The sequence below is a fragment of the Tupaia chinensis genome, unplaced genomic scaffold, assembly GCF_000334495.1.
Source record: "Tupaia chinensis unplaced genomic scaffold, TupChi_1.0 Scaffold149383_1, whole genome shotgun sequence".
Classification (NCBI taxonomy): Eukaryota; Metazoa; Chordata; class Mammalia; order Scandentia; family Tupaiidae; genus Tupaia; species Tupaia belangeri.
The window spans coordinates 1390466-1402421 of NW_006209227.1; the positions used below are offsets into that span (position 1 = coordinate 1390466).

The 11956-nt window shown below is 45.7% G+C and overlaps 1 protein-coding gene across 2 annotated transcripts in view; it reads left to right on the forward strand.

Annotated features, from left to right (window-relative positions):
- The first annotated feature begins 11826 nt into the window (after nucleotides 1-11826).
- The window catches only part of DIS3L2 (DIS3 like 3'-5' exoribonuclease 2), a 456478-nt gene continuing 456348 nt past the window's right edge, over nucleotides 11827-11956 (forward strand). Inside the window, exon 1 of one of the 2 annotated variants that reach the window (XM_006171133.3) lies at nucleotides 11827-11906. The gene's annotated coding sequence lies outside the window, so the exon portion shown is untranslated. The remainder of the gene's footprint in view (nucleotides 11907-11956) is intronic. The other variant, XM_006171131.3, reaches the window with a different exon arrangement.

An 11956-nucleotide genomic window follows, 5' to 3' on the forward strand; every position in this document is an offset into this window, starting at 1 on the left:
TTCCTTCCTTCCTTCCTTCCTTCCTTCCTTCCTTCCTTCCTTCCTTCCTCCCTCCCTCCCTCCCTCCCTCCTTCTTCCTTTCTTCTTTCCTCCCCCCTCCCTCCCTCCTTCCTCCCTCCCTCCTTTTTCCTTCCTTCCTTTTCTTTCTTCCTTCTTTCTTTTCTTCTTTCTTTCTTTCTTTCTTCTTTCTTTCTTTTTCTTTCTTTTTGCTATAGGGTTTGTGCACTCAACTGAGACAGGGAGAGAAAGTGGGAAATCACCCTCCAGGGGGATGGCCACAAAGCAATCCCTTCCCCATTGTCCTCTCAGGTATGTACATATGCACCTGCTGTGATTTTCAAGCCATCAGGACTGGGACTTGAACTGTGTAATCCGCCATGTGGGATCCAAGAGTCTTAACTTCCACACCATATGGCCCCATCTCTTACATAAGACTTTTTAAAAATATTTTTTTATTACTGGTTGTTGCTGACACATTTATAAATGAAGCTATTAATGTTTTTAGAGTAGCTTTATATTTGAACCCATACATAAATATTTTTATGGTATGTATTACTAGTTTTTCATTCTGTTTTTTTTTTTTGAGGTGATTTAAAAAAATATACAGTCAAATTATTGGCAAATAATGATAATATAGTCTTCTGTTTTCTAAGTCTTACAATTGGGTTTAATGAAATGGCAGTTTGGGTTGACCCCAGAGTACAGTGGCTAAGCGCTTTGCGTAGGGAGCTGGGTCCCACACGCCACCTCAGTGTGAGTTCCAGCCCTGGCAGCTTGGAAGACCCGCAAGGTGCGTGTACCTGTGCACCCCAAATTCTAATGGAATGGAGAAATGAAGGAAAGGAATTGCAGTGTGACTACACCCCACAGGGGGGTGCTTTCTCTCTCTGGTGAGCATGGATGCCCTCTGACAATTAAAAAAAAGAGCCAGTGGTGCCGTTGTGGTTAAGGCAGCTGGATCTCACGTGTTCAGCCGTGCGATGGAGTCTCGGACCTGGCAGCTGGAAAATCATACCATGTGAGTGTGCATGCATGAGAGCAGACTGGAGGAGAAGGGATTGCGGCGTGGCTATTCCCCATGGGGGGGCGCTTACTCTCATTCTCTCTCTGTTCCTGGTGAGTATGTGAACCTTCTATCAAAATTTTAAAAAGGAAGAAACAAGGAAAGAAAAAATGCCCTTTTAAAAAATAAAAAGTGGCCTTATAAAAAAATTTAATGTTAAAAAGCTTCCTATATGACAATAATAATTCATCAGCAAATATATCTTTAAAATCCCATTAACGATAAGTGCTGTCAAAAATTAAACACCAGTGGGACATAGGGGACACTTGGCTAGACGGAGAACTGGACTGTCCTTTTGAAAGACTTAGTATTACAGGGATATCCTTGTCTCCAAAGTACTGGATACGTTTAACACGGTTCCTCTCAATCGCTCAAGAGGGCGTTATCACTTGCCCCATTTCACAGATGAGGAAACTGAGATTTCACCCAAGGCCTCATGCTGTCAGGAGGTAGAGGTGGGATCGAGCTTCTCTGAGTCCCTGTACCTGTGGTCGCCCCGCAGAGCAGGCCCCAAGAACAACCAGCTGGACAGATGGAGGGAAGCTGGGGTGGGGAAATGGTAACAGAGGTGATCTGACAGCTGCTGGACAGGGATAAGGAGATATTCTCACTGGTGTCTGAATTTTGCACTAAATGAGTGCTACTTTTCAAATAAATACATAAAAGAACAAAGAGGACTAATATGACCCCAAGCAGAGTAAAAATCCATTAAAAATTTTTCTTTTTGGCTTAAGCAACAGGATTACTTTTCTCACAGTTCTGGAGGCTAAAAGTCCATGATCAGGGCATTGGCCTGGTTGAGTTCCAGTGATGGCTCTCTTCTGGACTCATGTAGATGTTTCCTAAAAGGCCACTTTCAAAGGATCTGAACTCAGTTTAGTTTCTGTTTTCTGTTTTTTCCATAATACATGTTCTGGCTCAGCCCACTGGTGTAGAGGATGGCAAACTGAACTGCAGTGCTGGAGGCCACACATCCAGCTGCGGGTTTGCTCACCAGAGAGCATTGGACACTGGGTACACATGTGTCTAGGATCCCGACGAGTTGGAGGGCTGGGGAGGAGGTTGTGATGTGATGAGACCTCCGTGGAGAGTGCATATGATGCGCTATCATAAATAACATAAATAAACTTTAAACAAAAATAAAAGGAGGACCAGCAGATGGCATAAAGGCTATGTCGCTGGACTCCCATGTAGCCAACCGCAGTTCAAGTCCCGGACCCAGTGGCTTAAACTCACGCCGGGCATGGGTGTGTGCATGCCCAAGATCCCAAGAGGAGAATGGAGGAGAAGGGCTTGCTGCGTGGCCATCCCCCCAGGGGGCTGATTTCTTGCTTTCTGTCTCTCTGTCTCTCTCTGTCTTTCTGGTGAGTGCACGCGCCCTATAGCAAAAACCTCTCCAAAAAACAAAAAAAAAGATCTGAGTCCAGTACGATGCCCTGACTGCTGTTTCATTCGTATACATTAAAGAGCAATGAAGTTTGCTATAGGGTCTGTGCTCTCACTGGGACAGAGAAAGTGAGAACTCACCCCTCGGGGGGGATGGCCATGCCACAATCCTTTCTCCATTCTCCTCCAGGGATTTTGGGCACACATGCACACGTACACGGTGTAATTTTTTTTTTTTTTGAGAGGTTTTTGCTATAGGGCACATGCGCTCCCCAGAAAGACAGTGAGAAATCACCCCCCAGGGAGGATGGCGGGGGATGGCCATGCTGCAACCCCTTCTCCTCCATTCTCCTCTAGGGATCTTGTGGCTGGGATTCAGACTGAAGTCAGCCATATGAGACCCAGCTCCCAATGCGCAGCATGGAACCACTGAACTACGGGATGGGCCCTGGGTGCCTTTTTCTAAAGTCATTAATTCTACAAATATTCATCTAGTTTCCCTGTTACTTTGTTGAATTTTCCCTTCTACTAATCCCATTAATGATAAGTGCTGTCAAAAATAAAACACAAGCTGGACACAGGGGACACTTGGCTAGACGGAGAACTGGACTATCCTTTCCCTGCTCTGAGTTTTCTTTTCCTTCTAGTGTCATTTTTATCTGAACTTGTTTATTTCCTTTAATGTTTTAAGTTTATTAGGGTTTAACTTGTTGTTCTATTTCCTAGTAATTGAGACTTTTTCTTCTTCTTCTTTTTTTTTTTACAGAGATTTTTTCTATAGGGCCTGCATGCTCATTGGAGAAACAAGACAGAGAGAAAGAAAGTGAGAAATCACCCCCCGGGGAGATGTCTCTTATATTCTTTTAATCATTTAGTTGGTTATATTAATGGTTTCTAAGTATTATATTAGTTCATTTGTACCCCAGTTTAGCATATTAAACATATTCTCTTTTAAAATTTATTTTATTCCATTACTTCCTTCCTTCCTTCCTTCCTTCCTTCCTTCCTTCTTTCTTTCTTTTTCTTTCTTTCTTTCTTTCTTTTTTTTTTTTAACAGCTAGAGGGTGTGTTAGCTCACCAAAAAGAGACAAACAAGGGGGTAGGGAGAAAGACCAAACCCTCAATGGGGCATGGTCATGCCTCAATCCCTTCTCTTCTACTTCTCCATCCCGTCAGGGGTTTGGGCACGCACACTTGTTCAGTGTGATTTTTAAGATGCCAGGACCAGGGAACCAGCAGTTAGCGTAATGGCTATGTTGCTGGACTCCCACGTAGTCAACCGCGGTTCACGTCCCGGACCCGGTGGCTTAAAACTCACGCCGGGTGCATGTGCCTGCGTGCCCAAGATCCTGAGAGGGGAATGGAGAAGAAGGGATTGCGGCGTGACCACCCCCCCCCGGGGGGGGATTTCTCACTTTCTGTCTCTCTGTCTGTCTGACGAGCGCACGCGCCCTATAGCGAAAACCACTCAAAAAAAAAAAAAAGATGCCAGGACCAGAATTTGACCAGCATGGTCAGCTGTGTGGGCTTGGCTCATTTAATCACTTCTATTAGGATGGCCTCGTTTCTCTGAAATTTGTTACTTAGATACATATACATAATACAGACACACACATATAAATATATATAAATATATAAAGTTTAGGAGTAAACTGAGTTGTTTTCCTCCTTTTCTTTCTTGTTATTACAGAAATGAAAGAGAAATTTCTTCCAGTACAGTGTTAACTGTGTTAACTGTGTTAACTGTGCCTGGTGTCCTTTTTCGTTTTTAACATGGTCCCCCCTACTCAGTGTTGTCCGTTGACTTAGTTGTTCCATCACGGAGGTTCTCGTCCATTCTTGTCTGGTCACGTGCTATGTATAAGCTTTCTCTCTATCTTTATTGTATTGCAGCCTGAGAAAGAATTTTTCTGTAGCGACTGAAACTATCTTTGTTTTTGAAATCGCAAATAATTTTTATGGAAGCTTAATGTATACTTGATAAAGGTCTCTATTTCCTAAGTGTCCTCTTTGGGCAGTCTCTTCAATTGCCTCCTTTTATAGAAGAAGAAATTGGACCCCTGAGGTGCAGGAGTTTCCCAAGTCCTTGGTGGAGCTGGGGCTGAGCCCGTGTTTGAGGCCGATGAATGGAGTATTGTTGAGAGTTTTGACAACATGCTCGGACAACGCGTTCCCCTGCTAGCGCTCATCCTGTTGGAAAGCCTCAGAGCAGGACTGCCTTAGGCCAAGCAGCGTGTCCTGTGGGCTCTGCCTCTCCCGCAGACTCTTGGGGTGTGAAGCTGCACAAAGCATCACCCTGACCTGCTATCCTCCAACCTCGCTTTGGCCTTTCCTGAAGAAGGAATTTTTTCTGAGGGCTGGCTTCTCATGAAATCGTGGGTCCTCCCACTGCCGTTCTGTGCATGGCTAGGTATCCCAGTCCTGGGATGAGCACAGGTTGTCAAGCTGGAGCATGCTCCACTTGTATTTGTGCAAGCATGCATTTATCTGAGCTAGGATTTTACATTGTTCTCTCTCTCTTTTCTTTAAATGTGTTTTTTTATAAGATGTATAGGTATGGATTGTGTCTTTTTAATCCAGTCTATGGTTTGGTTTCTTAAATAGGAGAATTTAGTCCATTTACATGTAATCTTATAATTGTCACAATTTTGTTACCCAGTATTTTTCTCAGTTAATAAAATTCTTTGTTTTCTCAGGGCTGGAAGGTGGCACAGCAATAAAACATGATGCTCTGTGAGGCAGACCTACATGGGAAGGTGCTGGGTTCATGTCTGGAGACCTTGCTGAGTACCCTGGGCATGCTGGAGCCTATAAACTGGGCGAGCTGAAGGTGGGGGGTAGAGCACAGTGCTGAGACCTTATTGGAGAAGCTGTGCCTCTATCTTTCTCTTACTCACAGAACTCAAACTTTAAAAACAATTACTTTATTTTTTATTTTTCAGTTTTGCTAGAGGACACATGTGTTTCTTGGAGGGAGGGAGAGAGAGAGAGAGAGAGAGAACCCCTATGGTGTATCGCCATGCCACAATCCCTTCTTCTCTATTTCTCCTTTTGCGACTTTGGGCACATGCACTCCTGTGCCTGGCTCTTTCAAGACTGGGTCTCTGGACTCAGATCACTCAGTGGGATCCAGCTGCCCAACTGCTGAGCCAGTAGCTGGCCCTCTGTTTTCTTTTTAAGCTAACACTGGATTTCTAATAGATGTGGTGCGTATGTGTGTGTTTGTTTTTTCTTTTTTTTAAAGTATTTTTTATTTATTCATTTATTTTTATTTGACCAGACACACACACACACACACAGGCACACACACACACAGAGGGCAGGTTGGGGGTAGAGAGAGAGAAAGTGAGAAAGCAAGTCATCATATCCTGGACTTGAACTGTGGTCAGCCATGTGGGAATGTCCAGTGCCTTAGCCACCATGCCACCTCCTGGTCCTCAGATGCTGTGCTTTAAAAACTCATTTGAGATCAAATGTAACATTTTTTGAAAAAAAAAAAAAAAAAAGTCTAGTGTTTCACCATGTCTTCACTCATTTTACCAAAAATAACCTGTGCTCATTTTTCTTCTCTATTCTAACTCAAAATGCTTTTCTTCCTTATACACATATTCAGATTTTTAGGATAATTTATTTACCTTCTTTAAGACCTCCTTAACCAAATCCTCTTGGTTTTGTTTTGTTAATCTGAAAACTTTCCTCTCTAGTTAAACATTTAAAAAAAGTATCGCTTTTTATTATAGCTATACTTCATCTCTCTGCTTTTCAGCTGGGACATGGGTGTCTGTGGAGCTATTAGGCTATACTGCATAGGGTTATCATTTCCCCTGCTGTACACTCTGTTGAAATTGCCAAACACGCACACACACTGCTCCTTCTGCCCCAAATAAGCTTACACACACACTCAGCCCCAAAGGGAGGTGCAGATTTGGGCAGTCACAATTCTCCCGGGTGAGTCTCTTTCCCCCCAGCTCAGCTGGTTGGTTTCAGTGGGTCCTACCAGTCCCATAGACTGCTCTGAGCCAATCAGATATTTTCTGTCTAGAACTCTGGAAGGTGCAGACTCAGTCACTATTGGGGAATGGAAAGGGAGAAATAAACTCCCTGTTCATGAAAAGTTTTCCCTCCACTATTTCCCCCCTACGCACACACCCCATGTGGTCCTTGGAGAAGGGTTGATGCCTGAAAAATAATTGGGGTCCTATTATGAAGACAGAGTGACACAGAAGTTTGACAGTTACCATCTAGAGTATCTGCTTCAGGGAAAGAACAAGAGCTACCCCTTCAGTTAGGTCCACCACATGCAAGATACTTAGTCATTTTACACACCTAAGCCTTACCTCTGTTTACAATAGCCTCTTATTCAATGATCGTGTGGAGAATTCATAAAAGGCAAACCAAGGGTTAAGAGGGGGGGCCAAGATGAGCCTCACCTGAGGAAATAAGTTAGCCCACTCAGGGTAATGAAAAGGGTCCAGGCCAAAGCCCTCAAGGTACACTTTTACAACCTGGAAAAAAAGATGATCCGGGAACCCCCTCTGGGGGCACCTCCAGCAATCCCCAGTGGCTGATAGCCCTTCATTTCCGAGAGGCAGCCATCCCCTCTGTGCACTCAAGCTTGCAGTTTTCCCTCCCCCTCCCCCCTACAACCTGCACTTTAAGGCTTTAAAAAGGAGGCACTCCCTGCCAGAGGCAGGAAGCTGCTCAGGTCTCACCCCAGGCACTCTCACCCAAGCTCTCATAAATCGAACTTCTGCTCATCCTCACACTTTTGCCTCTGGTAGATTGAGCACCTGCACACTGACCGTACTACCTCGCTGCCCCACTACCAACTGTGCTATATATTCACTATGGGCTGGACACAGTTCTAAGAGTTCCCATGGACTGACTCTCAAGTCTCATGTCAACTGTACGAGCTGTTACTCTAATCACCCACACTCTACAGACAGGAAGAATGGAGATACAGAGAGGCCGAGAACCTTGTCCAAGGTCACACGTGAGTGGGGGAGTTGGACTGGATCTCAGCAGTTTGGATCCCCCTGTTGTAAGTGCCATTGCTGCACTGTGCAGGGGATTTGCAATGGAGAGGCCACTCCCAGTCAAGGTGGCCAAGAACAGTCGATAGGGTGATAATGAGATCCCTTTTCCTGCCCACCCACAGCACGCTGCCCACATGAGTGAAGACCGGCCTGCTGGCGCTTCCATGCATCCCACAGCTAGGACCTCCCTAAATCTCTCCAGGCTCACAAAACTCCAGGTTGGTTTTTGTTTGATTCTGTTTTTCTTTACTCTATGTATAGTCTTTTCATTATCTTTTGCCTCCTTTATGATGAAATTAGTATGTGAAAGGCAATTAAAACACATTGTATTAATTGTTCTGCCTTATCTCCTTGAAGTTCTTGTGGTGTGTGATTTGGTCTTTACACTGCTTTCACACACACACACACACACACACACACACACACATACATGTGTGTATGTGTCTACACCCACACACCCAACCTCTATCACCTTGGATGATCTTTGAGGTTGCAACACTTTCTTGATCTGGAGTTGCTTGGTTGCTGCTCCTTTCACTCTGATTAATGGCAGTGGGGAGAACCAGACACTTGATTTGCTCATGGACTGGATTGTAAGATGAGGGTGTGGTGACGAGGAAAAATGGAGTCAGGGCCAGCAGGTGACGTAGTAGTTGAGGTGCTGGACTCCCACATAGCTGACCACAGTTTGAGTTCTGGATCTGGCGGCTTGCTGTCTCGCTGTCTCTCTCTTTCTCTGTTTCTGTTGCTCTCTAGCAAAATTAAAACAAAATAATAATGATAAAATTATTCTTTTTTTTTTTTTTTTGAGAGGTTTTTGCTATAGGACATGTGTGCTCACCAGAAAGAGAAAGAGATACAGAAAGCAAGAAATCACCCCCAGGGGGGATGGCCATGCCGCAATCCCTTCTCCATTCTTTCAGGATCATGGGCATGCACGCACATGCACCGTGTGAGTTTAAGCCACTAGGTCCAGGACTCGAACTGTGGTCGACTCCATGGGAGTCCAGCGACATAGCCATTATGCCAACTGCCGGTCCCAGTCATTCTTTTTTTAAATTAAATAATTATTTTATTTATTTATTTTTTAAAAAGTGGAATCAAGGATGACTCCTTGCTGTTTACCTTTGTGACTGGGTAGATGTTAGCACAGAAGACTGGGTTGGGGATGGTGGTGGTTAGGAATCAAGGTTGGGTTGGAACTGGAAAACTCTGGGTAACTGCTCCTGTCTATAGCCTTAAACTCCCCAGAAGGCTTGCACTACATAACAGACTACTGCCAACTGAATGTTTGGGTTCCCACCAAACGCCTATGTTGAAACCATTATCCCAGTGTGATGGTATCTGGAGGCGGGGCTGTTGGAGGTAACTGGGTCATGAGAGTGGAGTCTTCATGAATGGTGTTAATGTTTGTATAAGAGGTCAGAGAGCTAGTTAGCCCTCTTCTGACATGTCAGGACATGACAGGAAGGCCAGAGAGTAGGCTCTGACCAGACAGCGAATCTGCCAGAGTCTTGATTTTCGAGGACCCAGCCTCTAGAACTTGAGAAACAAATTTCTGTTGTTTAAGCCACCAAGTTTGTGGCACTTTGCAACTTAAAGTAAGACATAGTTCCTCTCAAGCCAAAGTGAGATTCTTGTGCAGGAGGCAGATGGCCCATTTCATATACCAAGAGGGCATGGCAATTCTGGTCCTACACTCTGATTCTGGGTCTTGGGGGTATTTCTCAAAGCATTTTACATCATTAATTGGCCATCTGTCATCCAGACACCAAAGTCAGACAAAGCACATGAGCTGGAACCATCTGTGGATATGTAGAGTATACCCATAAATTCCTTAGTCCTCTAAAAATAGCTCTTCATAACAATGATAAACTTCCATCTCATGAGGCACCATTGCATTGGGCTGTTAGAAAAGTCATGACGCATTTTTGCATAGAAAAAATAGATCTTGACTTTTCCAGCAACCCAATAATTTTCCAGAAGCTCAGCCAGTGGAGACTAAGTCACCTTGACCCTTCAACAGAACACAGTCCTTTAGAATAGATACTATATTCAAGGCTGACAGGGGAACATGTATAGTCTTTATTTTATGCAGTTGGGCCTTTCCTATGTTAGGAGCTGACTTTGTCCCTTGTATTTATAAAGCAATGAATTTAGCTTCCCTTTACCAAATTGTAACCGCTTTATGATTCTATCTTGCTGCTATCACACTTAGGCCCCTGTTATAGACTGTTTGTCTCCTCTACCTCTGTAAATTCATATGTTGCAATCCTTACCCCCAACATGACAGTATAAAGAAGTGAGGACTTTGGTGGGTGATTAGTTCATGTGAGCAAAGTCCTCATGAATGGTACTAGACTCCTTATAAAGAGACTCTGGAGATTGTCTGGCCCCTTCTGCCATGTGGGAATACAGTGAGAAGATGGCTATGACTAGAAGTGGGTCCTCAACAGACACTGGCTATGGTGGCATCCAGATCTCAAGACTTCCCAGCCTCCAGACACGTAAGAAACCAATGTGCATGTTTCAAAAGCTGCTGCTGTTACAGCAGCCCAAACACACTAAGACAGCTCCCTGGCTGGTATTATGGATGCTTCTAAACTACATAGCTGTACATTTTGAATTTCTAGGCTTATTCCCACAGAAAGCTGGTCACATCCACTGCAGATAGACTAACGGCCTCTCAGAGAAGAATATTATTTCTTACTCTGTTGTGAGAACTTACAGTAATACTTGTTATAATAGGAATCTGTTGGAGTTGTGAACTTGAGGTATATTTGTGGGGAAGTCTCTTACTAAGGTCTACTCCAGAGTGTGCTGTAGTATTCTTTTAAGTTTTCCCAGGCTTGTCCCACCTACAGGGTAAAGGGATAATCCATCCCAGCCTCATAGCCTTCACACAAGCCAACACGTTTTCTGCTTGATGTCCAAACAAAACAAGATCTGTTGCTAACTTCTGTCATTGTCTTGGTCTCCGTGCTTTTCTCTTGTCTTGGCTATTCTATTCCTGCATCTTACAATATTTTCCCTTGGGTTCATTTCTCATCCTTAGTCCTGAGACCCCAGATTTTATGGTTTCAATCCTTTGTTTTCTTCCTCTTCTGGGTCTTCTCATTCCTGTCCTTACTGGCCCCTCTCCTACCCCCTGAACCCTTAGGCCTCTGCCACCCTCTGCCAACTGCTGCTCCCAGGCTTCTTCCATCTACAATTTATATAGGAAGTTCTGCCTACATCACAGTTTTGCTGAGGGCTCTGGAAGGATGTGAGCAAACATTAAAAACCAAAGGTTCCCTGGGTTCATTTTTTCTTTAAACAAACATTGATCAAGGTCAGTGTGCGTGGCAGGCACTGCAGATGGAAGGTTAAACACTTCCTACCTTCAAGGAGTTCACAGTTATTAGGGGAATTCTAACATTTGTTTATACTATGGCTGGGCTTTTTCAGACATTAAGAAACTCAGAAATACTCTAATGTATCCCTTTTCCTTAGTTCAATATGCAAAGTATGGCAGTGGACGCCATCACCACCCAGACTAAAGGCACCATGGACTCTGACACTGTACTCCTGAAATCTGACTTTTCTACGATCACTATTGGACACTTGCTTCCCATGGCGTTGGACAACGTTGTCCACTTCCTCACCATTTTTCTCTCTCTTGCTCTGCAGAACACTTCGGATGCTCTTTGGGGGTCCATTTTCTTTGCTTGCACCTATGACATCGGGTGTGTCTTGAGTTTCATCTTCTCTGCACACCTCCCAGGGCAGGGGGAACTCTTGGCGGGATGCCCAACCGCTCTGACCTGAAGCCCTCCTTCCTACCCTCTACTTGGCTGAAGCCTGGGTCAGCAGCTCTTCCTAACCCGCGTCTGGGTGGGCCTAGCTGGGCAGGCCCCTGGGGTCCTGTGTAAGTACAGGGACCTTGCCATTTCTGGCCGCAGCACGCGCACTGAGCGCAGGGACCACGCCTGGGCTGCCCATCCCTGTGCCCCCAGTGCCAGCTCTGCAACTAGCTCTGAGATGCCTGATAAACCAGCGCTGAGCACACGAAAGAAGAGTAATAGGAGAAGGCCTATGCGGCTACCCAGGGGATCCGGGCGGAGAGCAGCTCGCCGGACCGAGCGCAGCCGGGAGGGCCCGCGGCGGCGCATCAGACAAGAGCCCACGGTGGGAGAGGGCCCGAGCGGGCGGCGCAGGGAGGCGTCTCCGAGGGCGCCCGGCCCGGACCTGTCGGATCCACTGACTAGCCGGAGCCCGGCGAGGCCAGAAAAGCCACTGCGGCCCCAAGCCCGGCCCCGTCGCCCCCGCCTCGGCCCCTACCCGGCCACCGTTGCTCTCTAGAACGCCGCGCCCATGACCCGGAAGAACATTCTCCTTAGCAACTGCGGGACCGCGGCGGCGCCAGCCTCCCGGGAGCAGCGGTGAGGCCCTCTCCCACCCCCAGTCCGCCCGTCCCAACCGGGCAGACCCC